Source organism: Octopus bimaculoides, chromosome 3 (assembly GCF_046866305.1).
Source record: "Octopus bimaculoides isolate indiv1 chromosome 3, ASM4686630v1, whole genome shotgun sequence".
NCBI classification, from domain to species: domain Eukaryota; kingdom Metazoa; phylum Mollusca; class Cephalopoda; order Octopoda; family Octopodidae; genus Octopus; species Octopus bimaculoides.
In genome coordinates, this window is record NC_142930.1 from 73,436,426 (window position 1) to 73,454,257 (window position 17,832).

The window sequence follows — 17,832 nt, forward strand, 5'->3', positions numbered from 1 at the left end:
CTTAATTCGTATGCTACAAATGATCACAACAAAAGAATGAATGAGACCTCGATATTATGTAAATAGAGGAATTCATCTATAAATATAATATAGGACAATCAGTTAGTTGTCATAATAAAACTCAGAGTTTCAGATGTCGGGGCTGAAGCCTGTTCCAGCATCTCATCAGTTATTAAGACAAAAACGCTATGAAAAAAACCGTTGAATAAAGGCAAGTTATTCAAATAGGCGTGGAGAAAGTAAAACTTTGTTCATTGAATCTGCATAGGCACACATGTACACACATATACATACACGTATGCACACACACATGTGTATATATATATATATATATATATACATATTCATACACACGTACACACACACACACACACACACACACACACACATATATATATATATACACATGTAAACATGCACACATATACATACATAACTCATATGTATATTCAAGTTTTGCGGCGAATGTGTTTACGGTTTATGTTTTTGCGTATGTGTTTTTATTTGTATAAACGTCTATGTATCTATGCGACGATGATGTTGACTACGTATTTATACGTATGTGTGTGTGCATATATTTATACATATATATGCATATGCAAGGTTTTGTATATCCGCGTATGTATGTGCATGTGTGTATAGAGATGTGTACATGAACACAATGAGTCCAAGCCAGTTGAAGACACGCGAGATATCGAAATATTGTTCACTAGATAACAAATGGCACTCTTCTTTTAATTTGGATAATAATAATAATAATAATAATAATAATAATAATAATAATAATAATAATAATAATAATAATAATAATAATAATAACATACCCAAGGCACACAGAGCTGCGCGCGGTAGTGAAGTGAAAGCACGTTATAAAAATAAAAGTACTGAATAATAATAATAATAATAATAATAATAAATGGATAAATTGATGGAGAAAGAAATGACAGAAAAATTTAAGGTGGAGTACTTGCGCAGACTGAGACTGATCTTTAAGTCGAAATTAAATGGACGGAATAAGATTGAAGCTATCAACACCTGGGCTTTTCACTCTTTAGATATGGAGCAGGGGTAATTGCATGGACAGAAGACGAACTAAACAGTATTAATTGAGAAAGAAACATAACGATGCTGGATCATAGAAATAGCATGCCCAGCTGACAAAAAAGTATGCGATAAGGAAGAAAGAAAAGTCGATAGACATGACAGGTTAGCTTGGGAGGTTAAGCAGTTGTGGTCGATGAAAAACGTGGTAGCAGTACTAATAATTGTCAGAGCCCTGGGAACTGTGAGTAAAAATCTTGAGAAGTACATGGAACAAATAGAGACTGCAATAAGAGTGGAGCACTTGCAGAAAACAGCGCTGCTTGAAACCGCTGGAATACTTTGGATGGTGCTTGAAAAATAAGGGGTGTTTACCTTTGTTCACTGGTAGTGAACAGCTGATAGTACATCTCCAGCGTTAGAAGCTGTGCAAAAACAATAAATTAATCATAATAATTCTTTCTACCATAGATATACGTCCTGAGTGTTCAACAGGTGCTTATATTTTCGATCCTGAAAGATATAGTCGACCTCGGCGAAGTTTGAACTCAGGACATTGAGCTGGAAGAAATGACGCTAAGGAATTTATCCGGAATACTAACTTTTCTACCAGCTTGCCGCCTTTTTTTCGGAGTTTGTAATTAACGAAGTACCGAACACTGTTATTTTAATTCTTCATGAAAATGAAGCTTTCCAGAATAAATTTATTCCTATCAATTTCATGCTATTAACCGATATAGTTTACTTAAATTGAATGCTAAACGATTTAATATTTTGAAAAGTTATGCGAATTATGCAATTATCCAACATGCAATTAGACGGATTGACTGCATTTCTCTTTCTCTCTCGTTCTTTATATCTCTGTATGCACACGCACCTACCCCCACTAAAGACACATATATTATCGTGTCAGATAAATTCGTTTGTTTTTTCCCACTTATTTTAATCTTTTTCAATGTTATTTGAATTATCAAGAAGAATATTTTTTATAGTAGTTTTATGTCTATTTATTTTTATTTGGTTTTCTGTATCTCTCTACTTCTTCAACTTTTGTTTATCGTTTTTGGAACTTCAATAAATTTTATCTCTTTTCAGACGTATGACGACTGATTGCCAAGTTGAAGAAATAAGAAAAAGAGAAAGCAGGAACGAATTTAATTGACAGCCCAATATATAGATACACATCTAAATATGTATGTATGTATGTATATATATATATATATATATATATATATATATATGGTGAAGCAAATGCTTGCTGATCCCTTAATTATGTTTATAAATGTATAGGAATTTTAAAATAAGTTCTCCGCCGATAATGGTGCTTACATACCGAAGGGCTTGGTAAAAATTATTAATTGTTGATTTATTAATAAATTAATAAATTGATAAATCTTTACCCTTTTAATTTGTAATAATTATATATATATATATATATATATATATATATATATACATGCACACACACACACACACACACACACACACACACACACATATATATATATATATATATATATATATATATATATATATATATATTATATACCAACACACAGATATACATGTATGTCTATGAACGTGTATGTTTATGTAAATAAGTATATACCAAACGTTTACTTGATAAATATACATTCATATACATAAATACATACATACATACATACATACATACATACGTATGTATGCATTACGTATATGGATATATGTTTGTATTCATACGTGAACCGAGGAAAAAAAAGAAACACGGAAAAAGAGCGCGTATGTGAGTGTAAATGTGTGTGAGTGTATGTGTGCGTGTGCCCCCGCCACCACCACCACCACCACCACCACCACCATCACCATCACCATCACCAGCAGCAACAACAATAACTATAACAAAAATAACTACAACATCAACAATACCACCACTGCTACTACAACACATGCGGCCACACCGTAATCTATCAAATTGCCACTGCACGACATTTCCCAGTCTCGATAAGAAAAATAATAGCACAACAACGTCAACAACAACAACATTAACAACGGTGACAACAATAGAAAATGATACCCCTGCCCCAATAATATAATTTTTTTTTTTTAAACTTTCCAAACTATATGTCTCCTTAAACATTCCGTTTCAATATTCTTTATCATTGTTACTGTTATCAATCGTCTCGTGCCTGATGTGTACGCTTCTATTAAGAAGACTACGAAGTCTTGCGAAGAAGAACAGCCATCTGACCATTTACAATAGATTTCCCTCTAATTTCTGCATGCCACCAGAAACTACTTTATGCGTTCCCATCATGAAACGCCGACATAGATCTGCTAATGACGTCATTGAATCTTGCATGTGTCAACATGGCGTCATTTTTAACCTTTTCTCTTCGACGATATTTTGCAACTTTTTCGGTAGTGGGGGATTCTTTTCTTCCTTTGAAAAATTTTTTTATTTTTTTTTATTTTCATTCTTTCATATCTTTTTCTTCTTATGTATTCTAAGCTTTGATTTATGTTTAAATGTTTTTTATACTTTATTCATTTATGCTATTTATTTACTGCATTTATTTATTGTCATCTCTTTCGTTTCCCTATTCATTTGAGCTCTTTAATATACACGCATGCAAACAGCATATATATATACATGCATGTAAACACCCTTACCTATGTATAGCTACATTTATGTTCAAGTAAATTAGTGTGTGTGTATGTGTGCATGTGTGTGTACGTGTGCGTGCGAAAGCATGTGTGCGTGTGTGTTCACACATTCTTGCATTCAGTGCAAGCAACCACCTGCACACATACATCCATACATACATACGCACACGCATATATATATATATATATATATATATATATATATATATATATATATATATATATATAGATAGATAGATAGATAGATAGATAGATAGATAGATAGATACATACATACATACATACATACATACATACATACATACGTACGTACACACATACATAACTACATACATATAGACAGAAAGACAGACAGACAGAAAGACAGACAGACAGACAGACAAACAGACAAATAGATATGTTATATGCACACATATTTGTATATTGAGTTCTGTATATGTGTGTGCATATGTAATTGCTTAATTGAATATACTCCAACAAGAGGCTACGCATTCGACCGGAAATACTAATGCAACAGTATCATCATCATCAACGTTATCATCTTCACCTTTATACTTACATTCAAAAACACCTACACAATCATATACATCTACATGCTTAAATACATATACATGCAGATGAACACACGATACGATTCACATGTATCACTGCCTTTATTTCATGTTGTGCATTATTGTATAACATCCAGTCAATGCTTTTCTTTTCCTGTTTTTTTTTTTTTTGTTTACCTCCAAACCGCCTTGATGAAATGTTCAAACTTTGCAATGAACTTTGCGTGCGTCTTGCCAAGAGCAGAACAAAAGAACCGAATTACAATACTATCGAAATCAAGGGAGAGAGAACAGCTACAGAAGATAAAACTAGCTAATTCCTGACGCTTCCAACGGATTTTATAGATCAATACTGGAAACTTTAGTCTCGTACGTTTTCCACCAAATCACCAAAACAAGTGGTTTGTTTGACTATTAAGCCGTATTGTAGCTTATATTTTATCGAATTTGTATATCTTAAATTCATTTTATACATACAAATATATATATATATATATATATATATATATATATATATATATATATATATATATACAGACACACACATATATACATATATACTTACATGCGTACATACATACATACATACATATGTATATATATATATATATCAATATGTGTGTCCATGCGTATGTATGTATGTATGTATGTATGTATGTATGTGTATGTATTGATAGATGTATGTATGCATGCATGTATATTCATTGATTCTTTGAAATACCTGTGTTATTTGCAGCAATTGAACGGATCTCCTTGCCTGTCCTCACCCGACTTTCTTCCAGCGACTATCATTCTATATATTTATTTCTTTAACTCTCAGTTAGACACACTATTTCGTTTTTAACATCTCTGAAGCTTTTGTTTCTTTTTTAACTTATTAGCGTGTCTTTCTAGTTTCTAACTCTTTATTTAACCTCTCGTTTTAAATCTTGAGTAAAGTTTTCAATGGAAAGAAAACATACATAAATATTCGTAAAATCAAGAATGTATATATTTATCAGGGCATGCGGTGTTGTGTGGTAAGAAGCTTGCTTCCCAACCACATGGTTCCGGGTTCTGTCCTACTGCGTGACACCTTGAGAGAGTGTCTTCAACTATAGCCTCAGGCCGACCAATCTCCTTTCAGTGGATTTGGTAGATGGAAACTAAAAGTAGTCCGCCGTATATATATATATATATATTTATGTATGTGTGTGTGTGTTTGTGTGTGTGTCACTACCGCTTGGCAACCGATGTTGGTGATTAATATACCCATAACTTAGTGGTAAAAGAGACCGATAGAATAAGTATCAGGCTTAAAAAAAAAAGAAGAAAAGAAAAGAAATAGTGGTCGATTAATTCGACTAAAATTCCCCAAGTCGGTGCTCCAGCATGGCCGCTGTCTAATGACTGAAACAAATAAAAGAATAAAAGAATATATATATATATATGTATATATATATCCTCGGTAGTATAGTGGTAAGTATCCCCGCCTGTCACGCGGGAGACCGGGGTTCGATTCCCCGCCGGGGAGGCAATTTATCTTTTAATGGCGGTGCCCCAGCATGGCCACAGCTCATGAGCTGAAACTGGATAAAATGAAAATGAAAAATGAAATATATATATGTGTGTGTGTGTGTGTGCGTGTGTGTGCGTGTGTGTGTGTGTGTATATAGAAATATAAATGGGCAAAAATACGTGAGATTCAGTAAACAATACGTGATAAAATTATGAGTTGAAAATATGTAAAGAAAAATGAAGAAAAATGCCTTCGTTTCGCATAGTTTTATATTTTTTTATATAAATATATACATATTATATGGGTGTTGTAAAATCCAACCGGTTTTCGCTATTTAAATTAGCTTTTCAAGGGGTATTGTATAGTGATTAATTCCCATGATGAGGATGTTTCGCCATCTTGGCTATTTGAAAAATAAGAAAGAATTTAGAGAGTGAACCAAGGGAGGTAATGGGTGTCAAGGGGGATAACTGATTCCTTAGTATAGTTTCTGAGGTTGTCAGGTTTGAATATTGAGGTGTGGTTTATATTTTTGAATGAATAAGTTCTCTTTATTTAGTCGTTCTTGCACTGAAATTGAATCTTTGCACTGGTTCAGTGGGAAAATAAGGAACTTCGGCGTTTTATCACTTGCGCATCTGTCAAGATGTACGCTCAGTGCAATTTGCCTGTACTGAGGGAAGCGAATCTGTTCCTTATGCACCGTGACTCTGCGTCTCAAGGGAGGCTCGTTTGGCCTACATAGTTATGGCCACAACCTGAGCAGGTTAGGACATAGATAAGGTTGTGGGAGGCACATGTAAACTTCACATGTGTACGTCACGTACGTACATCAGACAAATATACAATACATGCTACAAACTTTCCCAGAGAAAGAGTTTTAAACGAAAACAACTGACAATTATGAAGAATGGTGAAGCAAACAACAGAGCCTGTCGTTAAATTCATTAATAAAAGATCAAAGGGGACAAAACGATGGGTCTAATAATTGTGAATAGCAAAATTCACAAATGACTTGTGGTGTTTGGCTGTGTCATTTTTACCACTTGGGTCCACTTTGTCTTTCATCCTCCTGGGGTCGGCAAAGTAAGTACCAGCTGATTACATCCTACCTAGTGCGTTGTTCTTTTCTACTCTTGGCACAAGGCCCGAAATTTTGTGGGAGGGGGCTAGTCGAATAGATCGACCCCAGTACGCAACTGATACTTGATTTATCGACCCCGAAAGGATGAAAGCCAAAGTCGACTTCGGCGGAATTTGAACTCAGAACGTAGAGATAGACGAAATACCGCTAAGCATTTCGCCCAGCGTGCTAACGTTTCTGCCAGCTCGGAACACATTCTGCCTTAAACACAAGAGGAATGATCTATATATTTAGATAGGCCTTCTAGAGCGTTGCATGCAGTTAAGATGATGTTTATAGTGATGGAAAAATATATGCCGTTTTGTCAATGTTAAATCTAGGAAATTTGAAAGTCATAGAAGAATAAAACTGTTGTACATGACCTTGCATGTGAAAATATCAGGTTCTCTTGAATATCATCCCCTGTATGATATATAGGATTGCCATTTATGCGATCCCAATTAATATTGTAGGCTGTAGGAAGACGGCGAGCTGGCAGAATCGTTTGCACGCTGGGCAAAATGCTTTGCGCCATTTGTCCGTCATTTCTTTCAAATTACGTTCAAATTATGTCGAGGTTGACATTGCCTTTCATCCTTTCGTGGTCGGTAAAATAAGCAACAGTTGAACACTGGGATCAATGTAATCGACTAACCCCTTACCCTAAACTGCTGGCTTTGTGCCAAAATTTGAAATCAGTATTCTTGGCTACAGGGCTAAGAATGAACATCGAAAGAATAACGAAATAATGTTCAGCAAACCGATAGATGAAGATTCCGGTGTGAAAGTTTAAGAAACATCCGTCCAGATAGTAAATGATTATACCTACCTTGGTCAGCTTGTAACAGCACACTGAAGTAAATAAAAATAACAGAAAATCGAGTTGCCTAGAACTAGCAGGGATTCGAAAGGGAAAGTTCCATTTTTTGAAAGCAAAATACCCCTACACCTTAAAAGACCTGTTTACAAACGATACATCATACCAACACTTTCTTATGGTGTGACACAATAGACTGAGACAAAAGACTTAACAAGCAAGTCAATAACACCTCAGTATGTATATGCCACAAACGTGTTATGTTTGGAATAATGTAGAAATACCATAAAACAATGAAATGAATTTACAACTTTCTCAAGTTCTGAACATAACTGAACAACCTGCTCAAGTTCACAAAATTGTTTAACCTTTTTGATATCAACCCGCCTGCTTGGTTCTATGATACAAACTTCCTGTTTTAAGACAGTCTAATTGAAAACTATCAAAACTACGTTAATTTATGTTCCAATAACCAGCTTCATATTGAGAAAGTTATTTTGCCCAATTATCTATAATTTTCAAAATTAATTGAAACAAAGGCATTTGAAACAAAGTATATTTCAAGAGAAATATCGAAACGAAAGGGTTAAAAAGTTGTCTGAAATGCTACAATTCGTAGTCAGATGTTCATTGTGTGAGATCCTAATTTCTAATAAAAGTACCGGTCTGCTCGATTAGAATTACCCGGGACAAAGTAACAGTAACAATACAAATTCCGACCTGTTCCTTATATATTGTGTTCCAGATGATTCAGCCGACCGTACGGTTACGATTCAATAATTATTTTCTTTCATTACACAGGGTATGAACCCTAAAATATTCATCGCTCCTTCTAAAATCCCTTTTAATCCTTTAATTCTACTACTCAAACAAATAAATTCGCCCTCATAGTTTTGCTTTCAGTATGTATTGTTCGAATTAATGGCTTTTTTTTTGTCTCTTACCTTCACTACTTCTTCTCTCTCACTCTCTCTCTCTCCCCTCTCATTATTTATCTCTGTCTGTCGATATATGTATGTATCCACAACCATGCCTATCTATCTATCTACCTATCTATCTATTTATCTATCTATCTATCTGCCTGTCTTTCTGACTGTCTGTATGTATGTATGAATGTATGTATGTACGTACGTGTTTGTGTGTGTGTATGTTTGTGTGTGTGTGTGTGTGTGTGTGTGTGTGTGTGTGTGTGTGTGTGTGTGTGTGTGTGTGTGTGTGTGTGTGTGTGTGTGTGTGCATGTCTGTGTGCGCGCCTGTTGGCGCGTATACATGTGCGTTGAACGTGCGTAGCTTAGCGGTTAGGGTAATCGGATCATGGTCGTAAGGTCGATTCCTGGAGGCGCGTTGAGCAAGACATTTTATTTCACATTGCTCCAGTCCATTCAGCTGAAAAAAAATGAGTTGTACCTGTATTTACAAAGGGGACGTCTCTGTCGCATTCTGTATCCTGTCATGGCAGCTCCATAGATGCTTCTCGAGAGAGCCAAAAGCCTTTGTGGCAGACTTTGTGACAACTTCAAGATCAAAAGAGATAGTACAAGTCACTGCGTTGTCGAAATATGTAAAATCTTCAGTATACTATAGGGGTGCTCCTTGTATTGTCACTAACTTGAACTCTCTCAATCTATTAGAACATTTTGATGGGAGCTGGTAGAGTAGTTCAGTTCTCGAAGTGTTGATTGTGAGACCAAACATGTCTGCTGTACAAGAAAACCGGTCCACAATGTGCTGATATTAAAAAAGTAAGTAAATTTGTGTTATTGAAGAAAGAAGGAGAAAAATAAATTTGTTTCATTTAATAAAAAAAAGGAAAAAACGAGAAAAAACAATAAGATAATAGAACGATTGTAAATAGTTTATATAAACGTTCAAATGGTACTGCATGGGAGTAGGGCCCATACAGCCATTTCATTTTTCATTTTTATATAACATCTCATTTTCATTCGTTTTATGCTTTTTGTCCCCACTGTAGTGTCTTTGTAGTGTCCCCTCTGTATTGTGGCCGTAGTGCCAAAATAAAGAAACATTGGCGGAGGTTTGCGCTCTCTGAGTGCTCTTGTTGTTGTTATTATTATTATTATTATTATTATTATTATTATTATTATTATTATTTGCGCTCTGAGTTCAATTTCCTCCGATGTCGACTTTGCCTTTCATCGTTTCGGAGTCGATGTAATAAGTACCAGTTGAGTAATGGGGTCGCTGTAATTGACTAGCCCCATCACCCAAATTTCAGGCCTTGTGCCTATAGTAGAATGGATTATTATTATTATTATTATTATTATTATTATTATTATTATTATTATTATTATTATTATTATTATTATTATTATTAAGATTAAGGCAGTGAGCTAGCAGAATCGTTAGAACGCCGGGCGAAATGCTTAGCGGTATTTCGTCTGCCGCTACGTTCTGAGTTCAAATTCCCTCTTGGGCGACTTTGCGTTTCATCCTTTCAGGGTCGATTAAATAAGTACCAGTTACGCACTGGGGTCGGTGTAATCGATTTACACGCTCCCCGTAAATTTCAGGCATTGTGTCTATAATAGAAAGGATTATTATCGTTATTATTATTATTATTCTGGCCGCCATACTGTAAAGTCACGGAAATTTGGTGCTCCGTAAGTCGAAAAAGTGTTTATAATCTTAACGGCCTTCTAAGGCTCTGTTTTGTCATTTCTATTGTTACCATTGTATTTCTGAGATTGTCTAGACTACGTAGGTAGTATTTTTGTGTAGAAACACCTCCTGTTTTGCAAGGGTTGTGCATCAATAATTATTGAGTTTCAACTACAATTTTCTGTAATTATTTAAAGATGGCTGATAAAGAAGCTATGATAATGTTCAACAAAGGGACGCGTTCCTCGTCACAAAAAACATGAGAACAAGAATATCGAATGGCCTAAACTTAATGACATCACCGAAGTGAATAATGTTTCGTCTCTAAGCAATGTGAAAACTTTTGGTGTCGACAACGGGAACAACAAAAACAGCAACAGTACCAGCAGTGACAACAGCAACAACAACAACAACAGCAGCAGCAACAACAACAATACAAAAGAGATGAAACATAAAAACGCGAATATCGCCTCCTCTTCTTTTGCATTTGCGGCGAAAGATATAGAAAATTTTTGCATAGATGAAGATTTTAAAATGGCAAGGAAAATTGTAAAACGGAATGGGAGAAGGGTAGCTCTAAATCCTCTATCCGGCGTGATAGAGAACATCTTAAGATGCACGGTAACATACCGTTGCATCGGAGTTAAGTCTCGGCGGGTGGAAAATGCTCCTGAGAGCGAAATACAAAAATTTTTCGGGAGCGTGTGGGAACAAAAAACCCACATCACTCGAAGAAAGAAGTTTGGAACTACTGAGATGGGATTTGGGACGGAAGAAGAAGCTAGGTGTCATTCCGCTTCCACTTTGAGGAAGGAGTTGGAGAGGGCTCTTGCCCTTGGTATTCAGGGTGATCTTGGATGATGGGGTTCCTCGAATATCCCCAGGGCTCCTCCTGTATTACTCTTTCCTTCCCTCTTCTTCTAGTGTTGTATACTAAGTATGCTTCCCTTCTAATGTATACTGTGTACACTTTTTATATTTTATTTTATCATTCCATCATATGTAAACCCCTGCACTTTATGTCTGTCTTTGTATTGTCCCTCTCATCATTTGCCCTGGTGGCAAATAAAAGAAATCATCATTATTATTGTTGTTGTTGTTATTGTTGTTGTTATTATTATTATTATTATTATTATTATTATTATTATTATTATTATTATTATTATTATTATTATTATTATTATTTATCCCGCAGTCGATCCATGCTTTGTGGCTGATAATAGATAGACGTTAATTGCATTAAGCACGTCTACGTGACCAGCCTCCTTATACACTGTGTGACGCTCATTCTGACAGAAAATATAATGTCAAGAGTAAGACGTAGCCGCGGAATACACAGCCACTTCTCCACTTCCATTATAATTCAATGAGTAGGCAATTTAGCTTTTCGAATAACTTTAATCTCCGCCCGGAAAGTCTTACTTTAATATAACGTGTTAGACCTAATCAAAGAGAACACGTGTGAAATGAAAGAACAATTCTATTGCTATTCATTCTGACTTGTATAATTCAGTCTTACAATATTGAAGTGTTTTCAGCTGTTTAGGTTGACATTGAATACGAACGTGTATATGCCTGTGCTTGTTAATATGAATATATATGTGTCTGTGCTTCTTAATATGAATATGTATGTATTTCTGTTTGTTAATATGTATGTATTTATTGATTTATTCATGTTTGTGTATACGTTTGTTTCTCTGTGTGTGTGTGTGTATGTGTGTGTGTGTGTATGTGTGTGTGTGTGTATGTGTGTGTGTGTGTATGTGTGTGTGTGTGTGTATGAGTGTGTCTGCTATTTTTCACTTATTTATTTATTTTTGTTATTTTGTTTCTCTGTGTATCTGTGATTTGTTGAAACAATTATAAAATACATTAGAATCAATAAACGCACACACAAACACACATATTTGTAAATGTATTTATGCATATCCATACACACACACACACACACACACACACACACACAAACATATGTATGTATATATCTATGTATATATATATATATTTGTATGTATGTGTATAAATATGTATATATTTATATGTATATATATTTATATACATACACATACACACACAAATATACACACACAAATATACACACACATATGTATGCATGTATGTATGTATGTATATGTATATATATATATATATATATATATATATATATATATATATATGTGTGTGTATGTATGTATGTATGTATGTATGTGTGTGTGTGTATAAATATATGTGCATATATAAATATGTATATATTTATATTCATACACAGACACACACACATATGTAAATATATATATATATATGTGTGTGTGTGTGTGTGTGTGTGTGTGTGTAAATATACATATATACAAATGAACATATAACAACGCCAAAAGCCTTATTAACACAATTCAGGCAAACAAACCCAAGAAGAAACTACACATGGCCAATGTAATCTATAAATTTGACTGTAAAACTGGAAGTTGCAAACTTCAAGACTTTAGCCTTTACACTGGACATACTAGCACAGCACTCTCTTTAGGCTCACCGTGTAATTGAATATTAGATATGAAAATACTCAGAGAAAATACTTACATACCCAATAAAATTCTTCATAAAAATATAATACTAATCGAAACCATATTCATATCGTCACACAAAGCCAAAATCAATACGCAAGCTGCACACTAATCAAAAACTTATCGCGTGAGTATTGATATAAAAATCTAACGGTCTACACTGTGACCGCCGCAGCCAATAAATCAGCCTGTTACTAATGGTCAGAAATCCTTTGGCAGAAAAACCTACATGAACTGAACTAGTGTATAAGAAACAACAGAGACACTCAATATATTCAATTCTTGAAAATGAGACTGTGTAGGTTTGGAAAGGTCGAATATGAATTTTGAAATTTTATTGTTCAAAACCTACTGATTAAAAAAAAAAAACTAATAAAAAATACAAGAAATCTAAAATATGAAAGATAAAAGTTGAATACAGTCGTGTATTCAATGAAACATAATAATTGCATTCAGGCAGAGGCATGGCTGTGTGGTAAGAAGCTTACTTCCCAGCTACATGGTTCCGTGTTCAGCTCCGCTGCATGACATCTTAAGCAAGTGTCTTCTATTATAGCCTCGGGACGACCAAAACCTTGTGAGTGGATTTGCACTATATATATATATTATGTGGCTTGCTTGTTTGTTGTACCTTGTTTATCATTTTGTCCATGTTCTTTTGCCACGTCATGTACCCAGTTATGTATCTATATGTACATGTAGATGAAGGTATGGACATACATGTACATATACATGATGCATATACTCATATATTGTTTGTATCACGACAGAACGCACGCGTTAACCTTTATAGAGTAAGTTTTAACTATTTTTCTAACGTGACTCTCTCTATCTCTATATCTATCTCCCCCTCTCATTCTTCCCTCTACTGTTCTTCGCCCCTCCCTGTCACTACTATCTCTCTATCTCTCTCTCTATCTCTTGTTGCTCGTCCTTCGCCTCTCACCGTTACTACTACTATCTCTCTCCCTCTCTACCTCTCGTTGCTCACTTTTATTCTACCTCCTCCCCTTCTTTTCCCTCTGCTACTCTTTCTCTTTACACAGCGCTGGTCACGTGTGTCCGGCTGCTATTTCTTTTCGTTCTTGGACTCCCCAAGCTCGCACGTACTTCTTTGCCCCTCCTGTTCGTGCTTCACAGCGTTCAATACATACTCACTTCACGTGTGGCTGTACAGCTTTTTTGCTTGTTTGTTTATTCACCGTTTCGTTTTCCTGTCTTGTTTTCCGTCCGCCACTACCATCCACGAAAATAATTTAATTTGTGTTCGTGGGAAGACCCATTTCAACGATGCGTACTGCCTTAATTCTTCGAAACGCCGGTGTTTTAATGGTGGCAGCTGATGAAGGAGATGTTTCTATGTGGCTTGCTTGTTTGTTGTACCTTGTTTATCATTTTGTCCATGTTCTTTTGCCACGTCATGTACCCAGTTATGTATCTATATGTACATGTAGATGATGGTATGTACATACATGTACATATATATCCATATACTCATATATTGTTTATATATATATATATATATATATATATATATATATATATATATATATATACAACTGGCTTCTTCTCTCTCTCTCTTTCTCCTTTACTGTCTCTCATTGCTCACACGTGACCATCGTCCATCTATCTTTTCCCCACTCGGTCATCTTTCTTTTCCTTCTTGTCTGTCTCTTCCTCTATCTTTTCTCTTGTCAAAGACAATTTTCCATTCCTCCAGCGTTCATTACCTTACCTCGTCTGGCCTAACAGCCCTCCATGTTTGTTTTCATATGGTTTGTTGTATGTCTCCACTGTCTTGTTTTTGTTATCAACTTTGACCCTCCGCAAATCCCAAATTTTATTTTGGTTCGCGGGAGCAACTGCCTTCTCGAAGCCTCATATTGTCGTTAATTGCTCGAAATGAGGAGTAGATGGAAGCCGACAACTGATGAAGGGTCGTTTTTTATATTACTTGTCTTGTTTTCCATTTGTTTCTCTCCTTGTTCGCATACCAAAGCTTGTCTTCATATTTCATGTTGTTCCCGTTTTGTGACGTCCTGTACCCATAGATGCACATATATATATATATATATATATATATGTGTGTGTGTGTGTGTGTGCGTGTGTGTGTGTGTGTGTGTGTGTGTGTGTGTGTATGTATGTATGTACATATATGTATGTATATATGCATATATATAATTTTTATTTATATTATTATATATAAGTGTGTGTGTGTATGCATATATGTATGTATCAAAGTGTGTGTATCTTTGTGTTTGTGTTTGACCCTCACCACCGCTTGACAACCGGTGCTGATGTGGTTACATCCCCATAACTTAGCGGTTCGGCATAAGAGACAGGTAGACTAAGTACTAGGTTCTGAAAAATAGTCCTGGGATCGATTTGTTCGACTAAAACTCTGCAAGGTGATGCCCCAGCATGGCCGCAGTCAAATGACTGAAGCAAGTAAAAGATAGATTAAAAATACATACACATACAACACACACACACACGTACTTACATAAATATTCACGTATACTTTTGTGTGTGTGTGCGTGTGTATGTGTGTGTGTGTGTGTATGTGCGTGTGTGTGTGTGTGTGTGTGTGTGTGTGTGTGTGTGTGTGTGTGTGTTTGATGTAGATATGAATGTATTTGCTTTCATATGATTAACGATAGCCGCTCAGTTGGAACAAGCGGTCTCCCTTCTCTCCAATTGCCAGAGGGTGGAGAAATCACATTTCTTAATTTAGAATGTCATGACTAAACTGTGTGTATTGAGCTGTACTTTTTATTGTTATAGCAACACGGAGGCGAGCTATCTTGATACTAACCTTCCACCTTCTCTAGCTATTGTCATTGTTAGTTTCACATCTTTCTCTTCCTAAATAACTATCATTCATTTGACATCTCCCTATTGTTTTCCCTAGTTTTCTTCTTGCTGAGGGCATGTGTCCTTCGTAATGCGACATTATTTTACACTGAAGAGAATGTTAAATTCCCTTTGTCATCCACACAGACTCATCCATCTTAAATATTTTCATTAAACACTAACATTTTTTATGAAAGGTTGGTGAATGAGTGGCAACTTTAGAAGGTGGCTTATTACAGAAACAATTGCTGTTTGGGACTGAATCTTAAATTGCCCAATCTGGTTATCATTTCTTTTGGGATACCCGATATTATTGCTGAGCTCCAAGTCAACCTTCATCGCATAAATCTATGATAAAAAGAGCTCTACTCATGATTACTCCATCTGTTCTGTTTTCGCCCCTCTTACACTTAGCTATGTAGTTAAGAAGCTTGCTTTGCAACCATGTGGTTTTGAATTCTCTTCCACTGTGTGGCACCTTGGGTAAGTGCCTTTTACAATTGTCCCGGTCTGACCAATGCCCTGTGGGAAAATTTGGTTGACGGAGAGTGTGTGGAAACCCACCGTATGTATTCGTGTGTGTATGAGTACGTAGGTCTTTGTGTTTGTCTTTGTCCGACATCACCGCTTGACAACCGGTATTGATTTATATATATATCCCCTAACTTAGCAGTTCAGTACAAAGACTGGTAGAATAAGTAGCAGATTTTTAAAAATAATAAGTATTTGGGTTGATTTGCTCGACTAAACCCTTGAAGGTGGTGCCCCAATATTGCCGCAGTCCATTAACTGAAATAAGTAAAAGGTAAAAGATAGACAATGTACCTAAAACAACATGGAAGTGCTTAGACTAGTAATAGAAGTGTTGGGCTCATGATTATAAGGTTGTAGGTTCCATTCTGGGTATGCTGAATCCTTGAACAATGTATTTCATTTCACGATGTTCGAGTGGCTTAAGGGTAGAAAGACCGAGAGGGTGTCAATGTCAACTAGCGACTACTTGGGTACGTAAAATAATTGGGAAAGGATTATACATATATAGTACCGAGTCACACTCGGTAGAGGGTCGTTCGTATCTTGTTCTTGACATTGTGTTGTATTTATAGCCATGGCATGAATTTCACCAATGGTTTTGAAATCACTTGACTTGAACCCCTAGTATTCAGGTCACTATGTTAAATATACTATTAATTTATTCACATTGTTTAGAAATAATCATGCCTTGTCGCTTAACTTCGAAATTTTTAAGAAATGATAATTTATTTTTAGAATGACATTGTAGGCTAAGTGTGTGGGGTTGGATCTGGCTAGTTTGAACATAAAACAGGTAGAACTGAGCCCGATATGGTCAGTTTAAAAGCTAAAGTGTTAAATAGATGCCACAGGGTATGAACAGTTCAAAGCTCCTAGTGGCACTAGTACTGTTTATTGAGTGAATGATTTGTTGGCTTTCAGCGCCGAATTCAAATTATGTGTTAAAAGTTACTTGTAATCAACCGACTTCTTATTCAACGAGGAAAATCTCACTCTGCTGCTTAACTTACAAAATAATGGAGTAAGCAGCAAGCCATGTAGATCATTAGGATTCAGAATGAATTGGGGAAAAGAATAAAAGGACTAATACATTGTTTATAAGTTATTGTACCAGTGCGTGGAAGCATACAATGGTCCGACCAAATGACATTTATACATTGAATTTAACGAATATTTTCACAAAACATACCATCTGTTATAGCATTCCGACACAATGTGAATGACACATAGAAATCACATAGATGCACTCTTAATTTTGCACGTGTATGTTCTGAGTTCAAATCCCACCAAGTCGTTAATGATATATAAGTGATTCTCGATATAGTTAGTAATTTGGTCATAGAAGCAAAGTGTGGTGACAGTACGCATGACCTTTGCAGTTCCCTCCTCAGTGGAAAGATTAATTTAGTTGATTGGTGTTCAGTTTGTACATCTGATGTGCAACATTTGTATGAGAAATGAGGGCTGATGTGTTTAGCATGAGATTTGGAAGGTGGGTGAGACAGTGTAAGGTAATGAGAAGAAAGAAGACGAGTGCATTTAGTGGGTTTAATTGAAAGTGATAAGAAGTTAGATTGCTTAGAGAAACAAAGGAC

At 35.5% G+C, this 17,832-nt stretch overlaps 1 non-coding gene across 1 annotated transcript; it reads left to right on the forward strand.

Moving 5' to 3' along the window:
* Positions 1-5,676: 5,676 nt before the first annotated feature.
* On the forward strand, positions 5,677-5,748 carry Trnad-guc (transfer RNA aspartic acid (anticodon GUC)). The gene has a single exon. It is a non-coding gene; the product is annotated as a tRNA-Asp (tRNA).
* Positions 5,749-17,832: the final 12,084 nt, after the last annotated feature.